Source organism: Cupressus sempervirens, chromosome 9, assembly GCF_028749045.1.
Source record: "Cupressus sempervirens isolate cs-2001-9-10 chromosome 9, ASM2874904v1, whole genome shotgun sequence".
Lineage (NCBI taxonomy): Eukaryota > Viridiplantae > Streptophyta > Pinopsida > Cupressales > Cupressaceae > Cupressus > Cupressus sempervirens.
The window spans coordinates 76,532,858-76,544,315 of NC_143126.1; positions in this window are offsets into that span (position 1 = coordinate 76,532,858).

Here is an 11,458-nt window from a genome sequence, read left to right on the forward strand (position 1 = left end):
ATCATGTACTAAGGAGAATTTCAAGACCATTCATCAATGTTTGAGGTTGGATTAAGGCATAGGTCTATGTTTTTTAATGTCATAATTTTCTTATATGAAAAATCTACAATTGTTGAAGTGTTTGTAATCACAACTATAAATTTGGTCCAGTTTATGGTTGGTTAGGACATGGTTGAAAGCCCACTTTATTGACATTTTATTTATTTATTTTGTAAAATCTCTCTGTGATGACTAAGGTAGTACTCATGGGTTGGGTTTGTAATGTAAGGAAAATGGATGGTTTTTGGGGTGGGTTGTTCATGGCTAGATCGAAGTCAATTTAGTCATTTCATTTCTACTTTATGTAATGTTGTTTAGTCTTTCAATAAAATTATAATTATTCCTGAAAGAAAAAAATTGTCTATATAATTATAATTATAAATTTACTTATTGCTACAATTCTAGTTATTTAAAAAGTTGTAATTGTATAATTCTATTATTATTTATAATATCTTATATATTACAATTAATTATAAACTAACAAGTACTCATCACTGCGTGGCACTTGTTGCACATGAAATTGTCTTTTGTGATATCTAACTCTAAGCAATGTCTAATCATAATAACACTTTAAGCACGTTGTTATAATGTCCAATTCTTTGTCTCTTATGAAATGCACAAAGTCATTTAATAGTTGCGTACTAAAATACAATTATGTTTGACATATGCATTCTGATATCTAAAACTAATAAGTTTGTAGTAGTTCTTGTAAATAATAACAACATGAGTACACGTATAACATTTTTTCAAATGTTATAACTTTGTACTTTTACATAAGTACAAAATCGTATGATAATTATGCATATTGAAATACAATTACATTTGAGATATACAAACCAGTGCTTAGATATAATAAGTTTGCAATAGTTATCATATATAATAATAGCATGCATGTACATATAGCACTTTGTCAAATGATATAACATAAAAAATTTGCTCATGTTATATAAGTAGTTATTCGTCTAATTCAAGTTGCAAAGATCCATAGTTGTTTTGTTAATGCCCCTCCAGCAACCTGCATATTTTATGCTTGATGGTTTTCATTGAGCATTATTGATATTTGTTCACAATCAAAAGAACCAAAAACATTTAAGCAATTATTTAGATCTATACAAAAATTAATATATACCTTCTTGCTTGATTTTATGGTTATTGTTAATTCAGAATGACATTGATAATAACATTATTCTAATTTAATGTGAAGTGTCTCCTTGTTGAGAAGTCATGTAACATAAAGATGATTGTTGACTTGTCTTCAACATAGTCCTCATATGTAATATTTTGTAGATCGGGCAACGATACACAAATCATGGATTTATTAAGTGAACAATGTATGGTTTGGTGTTTAATGCTATCATGGTTAGCATGATTCTCAAATACAAGGAGTAGATGTAAGAAACTTGTTCTTCAAATCTAGCACAATGTGTATGTTTTCCCTCAAGTGTACGATAAGTGTCAAACTTTAAATTTCATTTTGGACAAAATATATGGAATGCATTGGACAATGCATTTGCTACTTTTAAAGTTCCATCAACATGCAATATTTTTCAATATATTAATTTCTCATCAATGTGTGTTTGATGTCTATTTAAAATTTTAGAGTTGATTATTTCTATTTCATTACCTTGATTGTTGACTGCATTGATTTCTGAAGTTTTTGCAGGGTTCTTTTATTTTTTATCTTGCAAATGAATGTTGGTTGACATGTGGAAAATCTATTATTTTGATACTATCTATTTCACATTTTTTTTAATAGATGTATTGGAAATTCATTTATGTGCACCTGGTCCTCTATTGTTGCAAAGTGGTGTGCTAGACACAGATGTAGTATTAGTTGTTTATTATTATCACAATAGTATTTATGTGGTTAAACTCATACGTTGAATGGAATGATACATTGTATGAATGTAAATGCATGGACTAGGTTGGAGAAATATGTGTGCCTGTGTTGTATCCATAATAGATTCTTTGTTTTGCATTTCAACTACATATTTGAAAGGTGTTTTTGTTGTGGCTATAACCAATGCACCGATTGTTCCAATAACATAAGAATTTGTACTTGGAAGTAGCTAAGGAATTGTTGTATCTGGTATGGAATTGTATTGTTCACAAAGAAAAGATATGTTTTCAATAGTACTTGCTTGCTTCAGAATGAGAATACAATCACAATCTCCATGTTTGTAATTTGTTATTGGGGCAATTTGAAAACTTGATATAGAAATAGCTAATCCTTGTACTATTTTTTGTTCAAATTTTTAATGAGTTCTCCAATGACATTTAATGTAATTATCATTTTGTCCTTCATTTTTGTTAGATTAGCACATAGTATTTCATGGATTTTGTTGATTATGTCTAGTGTCATTTTGTAAATGACCATTTTGTCACCTTCAAACATATTTCTAGCTTTGTGTGCATTGAGATCTTTTATTGATACATAATTTTGAGCTTTAGCTCTTGATCTACATAAAGCATAATAAAACAATTTAGACTTCATAAAATTAAAAAAGTATAGTTTAAGTGCAAGTGGTAAATGTTAATTACCTTTCAGATGCTTTGTCTTGGCTAGCTTGTATCTGTTTTGTCAATCTTTTGTCGATTTCCATTGTTTTCCTATAATATAACTCTAGAGTATTTAGTTGTGTGTGTTAATACTTTACAACAAATTACTTTGTATGAAATGAGTTTTTTGAGTTTCATATAATTCATTTTGCAAGGGTGTGGAGAATTTTGATAATTTTGTATAGTGTAGCACATTCAATTTGATTTATTTTCGTGAATACTTGCAAGATTTATGAAAAGTGAGTCATAGTATTTCCACTATGCTTATGATTTGTAAATGTTGCGTGTCTACATTGTTTCATACATGATCAATTTATGGACAATGTTTTTTTATTGATTCATGTAGCAAGAAGTGGAATTTGTTTTTGTGCATGATCTTAGTGAGTGTTTTTTATTGTTTGTTGACAAGTCAATGTTAAAATTGGCTACAATATATATTTTTGTTGATGTGCTGGTAAATGAGACAATTTAATTTGTTATAGTTAGAAGTTCAATTTTTAGTGTATTAGTTCTTGCATACATATTGCATATGTTTGTCGTCTCATTGACAATATTTATTGCCATTGGTAATGCATCAACATTTGTTGTTTTGTTTTGTCTATTTTTTGTGATTGATAACTTGGTTTTAGCAAATGTATCTATGGTGTGTATGTGATACATTGAGTAATATTTGTGTCATTGAGCAATAAATGTGTTTCTTGTTAGCATATAATGTCATATGACATCATGTCATGGTCATTGAGTATGCCTTCCTTGTGCAAAGGAAAGTTTCAAGTATTTAATGTAGAAAATAATAAATACATGTCACTATTTAGTTGTACTTGTTCATTATCAAGATTCCATTTCCAAAAACTTTATGGCATTAATTCCTTTGATGATGGTGCATTTTCAAATAATAGTGCATCTTGCATAGGTTGTGCTTGATATAGGTCACCAAAAAAATAGTATCAAGATTTTCAAAAAATGTAGCAGGTGTATGCATTATGTCTTGTAATCTCTTGTCTATATTGCACAAGAACCTCACACCTACCAATGAAATTTTCTCTGTCAAGAGCATTCATATTTTTTTCCCTTAAATAATAATGAAATAGGGGGATGCAAGGATAAAGGCATAGTTCTAGGAACTTAAGATAGAGAGGGTCAGCAAGTGATGACAACTAGAATGGGGTTGGGGGTCCTTTGTTTTGCATCTATCCCTTATAATATTTTGATATTGTGTCTAATTTTTCAACATTAATTCTAACTTTTTGAATGACGTGTGGAGTGTTGAATGTATTGTCATTATGTCTATATTATGTTCTTTCTTTTTTTCTATGTAAGCAGGGATAAGACAATTTGGATTTTCTAGATCATTATGAGCTCGCAATTGAGAATATGAGCCATTAATGGGCTCTCTTCAATGAGAAGCTCTCTTGTTGAGTAGCTTTGTCTAAATAGATAGGATGTATGTTCAAGCTTTATGCTTCAAAAAGGGCTTCAAATGGAGTTGGAATTTGGGTGTGAGTGTATGGTTTTGATGTAAAATGGCTTCTTAAAATGGAATTATGACTTTACTTCATGGATTGTGTTATTTTGCAAAGGGGAAGGATCCAATTTATAGGCAAGAGGCTTGAGGGATTGAGGGCTAAGATGCAAAGATGGGAAAAAGCTCATGGAGGGCTCAGATTGCATGAGAGGAGAGCACATGGATTGTGCTTCCTTACAGCCAATCAGGGAGTGACACATGTCACAGGGTGAGAGGATGGAGGAAAGGGGAAGGATGAGTCAACAAAGGAGGCTCAAGGGATAAAATCTTCATAAAGACCCTCATAATGGCTTGTAAGAGCAATAAAAGGGCTTTGGAAGAGTCATTTATGGCCTAGTGGACTTCATAAAGTTTTATGGTTGGGATATTTTGAGGGAGATGAGAGGAATTTTGACTTGAGCTTGATTAGGAAGCTTTTAAGCTTGCTTAGGATTGTGAAAATGATTAGAGGATGGATTAGGATGGTTTAGGATTAGCTTAGGGATAGGCAAGTGGATGGCATTTAATGAGGGTGGGTGAAGGAGGAGATATTTGTTAACTTTGGCTTGGGTTAGTAAGTCTTAACCCATTTTTAGAGAATGTGACAAGGTTAGGAGGGGATTAGGATTAGGTTTAAAGACATCTTCTAGAAGATTCTAGACTTTGGATGAGGATAAAGACTTTCTAGAATAGTCTAGAACTTCCTAGGATGAGGATGAAGACTTTCTAGAAGAGTCTATAACTTCTTAGGATGAGGATGAATTAGATTTTTAGGAAATAAATAAAGTTTTATTTATTTCAAGGGTTTGGGTTGAGGAGATATTTATTAAAACTTTTTTAATAAACATGAGGATTAATATTTAATCTTAATTAAATATTTTGAGTTGGGATTAGGGGTAGGAAATGATGGGATTAGCCTTTAATCAAAATTAAAGAAGGATTAGAAGATTTTGGAAGAGGTTAGTGGTCCTAAGGAAATTGGCCAAGTTTTGGGCAAAAAATAATTTTTTAATTTATTTTGGGTTTTTTGGTCAATTTATTAATTAAATAATTAATAAATAAGGAAATAATATTTAAATAAGATTTAAACATTTTTGGGAGGGATTCCTTAATTAAATATTTTTAATTAAGATAAAAGGATTTAATGGCATAAAAATAAATTAATTAATTAATTAATAAATGATGATGTCATCAGGAATTTTTCAGAAAATAAAAATACTTTATTTTCTAAAGGTTTTTAGGTGTCTACATTTTGCCCCTCTTTGATGTGATGCCGCAATTGGCATGGCATCAAAGATAAGAAAATAAGATGCCCAAGGCTAGAGCAGAAGAGGAGAGAATGGACTGTGAGATGCCCCCTCAAGAAGGCGGTGGGGAGAGAAAGCGAGGCTCGATGGCTTCTTGAAAAGTACAAGAATCTCGGATGAGCAAGGAAACTCAGATTGGCAAAGAGAAGGGGTTGAATTAGCTAAAACTCTCACTATGGGAGAATGATAAAGGAGAATCAGATGCACAAGAGGAAGCAAGCTTAAGACTTTAGGGAAGGTGGAGGATGAAGGAGCAAAGCGCTATAAAAAGGAATCTAGGATAGGGAGATGGATGAGGGGATTATAAAGCTGATGCAATAGGATTTCAAAGAGTCAGATTGGCAGAAGATGGGTTTCGGAGATCCCTAGGACTAGGATTGTGGATCTCGAAAGATGAGGCTTGGTGGATTGATTTGGATTGGTGGATCCCTAAGACTAGGATTGTGGATCCCTAAAGCTAAAAGTGAGGAGTGATTCAAAGAGATACTAATGCATAAGCTGGGGTAGGAGAGACAGATGTTGGATATGGATAGGGGATAATGGAGATGAAGGAAAACCATTGAAGCTTTTTGAGCGGGGGGATACTTCAAAGAGAAGTACCACCATGTAGTTAAGCACTAGATTTTCTATAGGACTGTTGGTTAATTGCCAAGGTTACCAAGAACATCAAGGCCTTTTCACCAACTGTCCAGAGGACTGACGAACTGACTCAAAACAAACACGCAAGGATTGCCCTAGTATCACACATGAATCCCAGAGGAAGCAGTGTGGAAACGACACTGGGTAACCCACAAGCAGAAAAGAAAACAAGCAAAAGACATGATCAAGACCTTACGCTCTGATTGCCCCATTTGCAATATACCATGATATGGAAGATCGTGCAACCTTGAGGAGGGAACAAGGAGATTGCTTGGAAAAGATATTTCAAGACCCAACAGGGAAGAGTCCAAATCAAAAGAAAGTGAAAATCCAAAAGAGAACCGTTTGCCAACGAGATGGGTAGGACGAGGTACTAACGGACCAAGATCAGACATGAGGAAAGCTATATCCTGCAAGGACCTATCGGAGAGCACCTAAGCTGGTGGATTTGGATGAGTGATGCATCTGGCAAGCTAAACTAAGAAGGATAACACTTTGGTGATAGGAGATCTAGCTAAAGGATGCATTGGGATAACTAACCAAGGGTTGTGCGATGTGTGCAAGATGCTGAGCAAGGACGAACTGACACAAAAGCTGGATAGATACAATGGTACTAAACTATAGAGGATGTACAAGCTGATGGACCAAGATATTTACAAGCTGAAGCTGACCAAGATAGTTACAAGCAGGCAAAAGCTCAGGATGATAGGATAGCGGGATGGTTCGATGTTGTGCAAGATGCGAAAGCTAAGGGTGGGGTGATAGCGAAAGATATGGATTTGGCAAGATGCATCCAATGATGATGAGAGATTTTGTGACCAAGAGTAGCTAGAGGAGCAGGATGAGATGGCTGGATAGGATGGTAGATAGCTAGGATTATGATGGATATAAAGAGATGACATTGGGTTTGTATGAGGATAGCCTAGAGCTAGATACCAATGACAAGGGAGGATGGACAAGACAATATCTCCAAGGAATATAGTGCCCCCAATCAGAAGATAACATGTGGAAGGAGGTCTTATGATTGATGTGATAGGATTGAAGCTAGGATGGAAAAAGCTGAAGGGGCTAGGGAGATGTATGATAGCTGGGATGGTTGGCTAAAGCTGCAGGAGATAAGTGGATGGTGTGAGATGGAAGATGGAGGGTGGAGGATAGGTGGATAGATTGGAAGATGGAGTTGGATGTCAAGAGATGACCAAAAGCATGAGGGTGATAGGCTAAGCTGGGGATGGCGGGATTACGCATGATGCTTGTTTGCCAAGTTTTCATCATGGTACTTGTCCAAGGCGCTTGAATTGCCAAGTTTTCACCAGTGGACGCTTTATTTTTCTTTTTCTTTTTTGACTTTTTGACTTTGGACTTAGCTGGAATGATTTTGGCTTTCTTCAACTATTTTGGCTTTTTTGGGATTTTTCACTGGCTGTTGGAATGTTCAATTTTGTTGCTAGTTGTTGGTACACCGGATGTGTGATTTATGCAATAGATTGGATTAGATGGGATTGATGGTAGGAGATGGAGGGATGAAAAGGTTGGAAAGAAGCATGAGATGGGGATGCTTGCAAGAGCAACATTGGCAAATGTTGGGACGGGTGTGAAAAGAGCATATGGGGGATAGATGGTAGATGCAGGCATGATAGAGGATTTGTGGAAGCGTACTTGGGGATATAGGCACCCAAGATGGAGTTAGGAGATGGGGGACATGAGTCACTGGATGGAGGATTAGCAATGGTGGATGCCATTATGCATTGGGTTTCAACTTTTTTCTTTGGGATCCACATAGTTTTGGATTTTCTTTTCATAGGCTTTTGCATTATTTTGCATTCTTTGATTGGATTTTTCCTTTTTGGAGTATGTCTTTTAGAATAGACATATGATTGCCTAGGATGTGGATTTTTAGCTTTATGCATTTTGAATTTGGCATTTACATTGTTGTGGTAAGCTTTGGGAAGATGGTTAGGAGAAGCTTTGTGAGATGAAGAGGATACAGGAGAGCGTGTAGGGGGATGATGATGGATGATGTGCCTCGATATGTGCCTTTGCTGATCTTGCATAGGAATGGAGGGAATATGATTTGAATGATGGCTGATAGGAGGATGGAGGATGGTAGATTTTGGGACATAGGGACCCAAAATGGATTTAGCGGATGAAGGGGGGGATATGGTAGGTTGTTTTAGTTTGCAAAGATGGTGGAGGGGGGATGACATAAGATTTCTTGAAGGAGTGATGGGAGGCTAGAATGGGGGGTTTGGAGATAGGCTTGGTTTGGGGGTGTGGTGTACCAATACCTTTAGATGGTGAGCCTTTGGATACATATCCAAGACCATGAAATCCTAGATTTTTTTGTGCAATAATAGGCTTTCTGATTCCTTGCTCTTGTGGTCCTAAACCTTGACCTTGATAATGCCATCGATTGAGCATTTGAACTAGCTGAGGATACTTTTTGCTTGCAGAAAATGGTGGAAGTGCTTTATTAGATGTACTGCAATAGGGAGATACTATTCTTAATTCTTTTTCTGAGAGGAGGCCACTATGGATGAATGTAAGTGAACCAAGAGGGTATATTATAGATGGTGAAATAGCTTGGATGGGTGGTAAGATGGAAGCATGGAGTGGAGGAGATGGTAGGATAGGATCTTGATTTAGCTGATGGGATGAAAAGATATCCTGCAATAGAGGAGGTATGGCTTGAGGTTTTGGAGATGGAGGGGATAGCGACTGCACTATGGATGGAAGACATGGTATGATGATATCTTCGTTTATGCTTTGGGGGATGTCAACATGCTTTTGGGCAGGATCTTGATAGGATTGGTTTGGAGTGGATGGTGTGATAGGAGGTGAAGGGATGGACTCTTCAAAGGCAGCAGATGGATAGATGGGATATTCAGTAGTGGAGATGGGTGAGTAGAAGATGGATGCATACGGGTCATTATGGGAGATTTGGGAAATGCTTGGAGGTGATGTGGATAGGATTTGGAGGGTTTTGACAGATGGTGGGATTTTGATGCTTATAGGAAGTGGAAGGATTTTAAGAAATTTGATGGATGGTATGGGGATGATAGCTATGGGAGATGGAGGTGATATTATAGATGGGGAAGCTTCATTACTGACTACTTCACATGGTTGGATTAGATGACATGGCTTATCGACTGCTGGAGGTGACTTTTCTTGTATTTCCTCTAGGAGATTCCTTGGAGACTCGTGTGTCGAAGGTGGAGGTGGATTGACAGGATGTGGCGGGAGTGGAAGATTGGAAGCTTGGTTGATTGGGTGATGGAGGAGAAGCTGGGATATCAGATGGCATGACTAGATAGTTTGGAAGAATGCATGGATTTTGTGGGATGCTTGGGGGAATGTTTCTAAGGCTTTCAATATACCCGTCATAGTCAACAAGATTTTCATCATCATTGGAATAGGAGGTGGCAGGAGCAAGGACAATACGACCGAACACATCATGATAGGTTTGGGATTTCATGTTTTGATGATGAGTCGGATGGGGATATTTGTGAACAAGGACAATATGACTGAACACATCATGATAGGGTGGGTGAAGGAGGAGATATTTGTGAACTTTGGCTTGGGTTAGTAAGTCTTAACCCATTTTTAGGGAATGTGACAAGGTTAGGAGGGGATTAGGATTAGGTTTAAAAGACATCTTCTATAAGAGTCTAGACTTTGGATGAGGATAAAGACTTTCTAGAATAGTCTAGAACTTCCTAGGATGAGGATGAAGACTTTCTAGAAGAGTCTAGAACTTCTTAGGATGAGGATGAATTAGATTTTTAGGAAATAAATAAAGTTTTATTTATTTCAAGGGTTTGGGTTGAGGAGATATTTATTAAAACTTTTTTAATAAACATGAGGATTAATATTTAATCTTAATTAAATATTTTGAGTTGGGATTAGGGGTAGGAAATGATGGGATTAGCCTTTAATCAAAATTAAAGAAGGATTAGAAGATTTTGGAAGAGGTTAGCGGTCTTAAGGAAATTGGCCAAGTTTTGGGCAAAAAATAATTTTTTAATTTATTTTGGGTTTTTTGGTCAATTTATTAATTAAATAATTAATAAATAAGGAAATAATGTTTAAATAAAATTTAAACATTTTTGGGAGGGATTCCTTAATTAAATATTTTTAATTAAGATAAAGGGATTTAATGGCATAAAAATAAATAAATTAATTAAATAATTAATTAATTAATAAATGATGATGTCATCAAGAATTTTTTAGAAAATAAAAATACTTTATTTTCTAAAGGTTTTTAGGTGTCTACAATATCTATTGTAGTGCATATGAAAGATTTATAAATGATTTTTGTAGTAATCATTCTTCTTATCCTCACTCCTCCAGTTAAGAGCATGCATAGTGGTTCTCTTGGATTTGTTTTTCTTCTTCAAAGCAATGTCTTTCACAATCACTTTTTGGTCTTTATTTAACATTCTTCTCATCTTATAGTCCTCTATATTATTACTAATGTGAGGATGTTTTGAAATCTCAAATACATTTTGAGCAATTATTTTCTTCTTGCTTCCTTTGATTGTTTCAATATCTGATTGCAACTTATAATGATATTTTAGGTGCTCTAATGGGTCATATGGAAGCACAAATGGCCAATACTTGCCTACAAACCCTACTTTTTGATTTATTTTCCTGTAGAATTTTAGACATATTCAATGGTTTTGGCACCTGGATGATTTTGGTTTTGGCTTTAGTAATGACATTAGGGGGCTTTAGAAGAATTGAAGTTTTTTGTATGGGTTTGATTTGGTGGGGAAAGAGTGCCCGAGTGAGATGAAGATTTTAGATGTTGAAGGGTTATTGGTTCTATAAAAAAAGAAGCTTTAACAAGTCATTAGTTTTTCTTCATTAGAGTAGATTAGGGTCATTATAGATTGTTGGCTAAAAAAATGTAAGCCACTAACCCACAAGTTACAAAATTGTGATTTTATGTAATATCATGAGAATCCCCTCTCTTATCAGCAATAGGGGAGGCTCCCTTCTTACCATAGGTGGCTTTGACAAGAACTTAACTTAAATTACAAAAAGAGTGGTTACCTTAATCAATCTCTCCTTTTTACGAATGACTTGTATACAACAATAACTTTCCAACTTAGCAAAAAGTATCTTATTACTATGGTAATTTTGGTGACCCTAGAATTGACGTAAGAACAAAACTAGGGATTGTCATTTACTTTTATATTTTGTGAAACAAAAAAAGGAACCCAAAGTCTCCTATGATTATATCAAATGAGGATTCCAGTAGGATAAGTAGTAAGGCACAAAATCTCTTACCAGATACTCTCAAATTCAATAAAAATACTTTCAACTGAAGCTCCCAAAATCTTCAACTCTAAGTGTTTGCAACCACTACTATCTATTACAATTTGTCCTCTTACTAGTCTGCATAATT